The following is a 578-nucleotide window of genomic DNA, read 5'->3' as shown; positions in this document are numbered from 1 at the left end:
GGACAGCCTTCTGTCTATGAACACTCATCAGCCTCCGGTATAGGTAGCTTCATTCCTTCGTATCATGGAACTGACACTATACTCATTTATCGATACAAACTGAGTATCAGTCTTTCGCATCGTCCTCAGACGCATGATGACTCAACAACAATTCTCTGAAGCACTTCCACCACTTGAACCAAGTTGTGAGTTTCACTAACAGCTACTTCCAACCCTTCAGTACTCATGGGACACTTTTTTTTCACCCAAATAATTAGATGAACACGCAGCTCTTTGATCATGTTTCCATGATCAATCCATCACTCAAGATGTCAGACCCTTGATCCATTGCTGCTTTATGGAGTTTACCTCTTAGAGAGTCATGATCATTCATATGGGCTGAAACAAAGAAGCTTAAACCTGAAACACTTAACACACACATTAGTGCACACTTGTTGAAAACATACAAACATTTCTTAACAACAATATTTACAATCAGCCTCGTGTTTCAACAATCAATCATATGAATTTAACTACAAAACATTGATTTTACAACACATTTTTTTCTTTTCAGCCTTTTATACACAACCTCAGACATC

Source organism: Camelina sativa, chromosome 15 (genome assembly GCF_000633955.1).
Source record: "Camelina sativa cultivar DH55 chromosome 15, Cs, whole genome shotgun sequence".
NCBI classification, from domain to species: domain Eukaryota; kingdom Viridiplantae; phylum Streptophyta; class Magnoliopsida; order Brassicales; family Brassicaceae; genus Camelina; species Camelina sativa.
The sequence above is the reverse complement of the archived record's forward strand: the minus strand, read 5'-3'. Positions refer to the sequence as shown.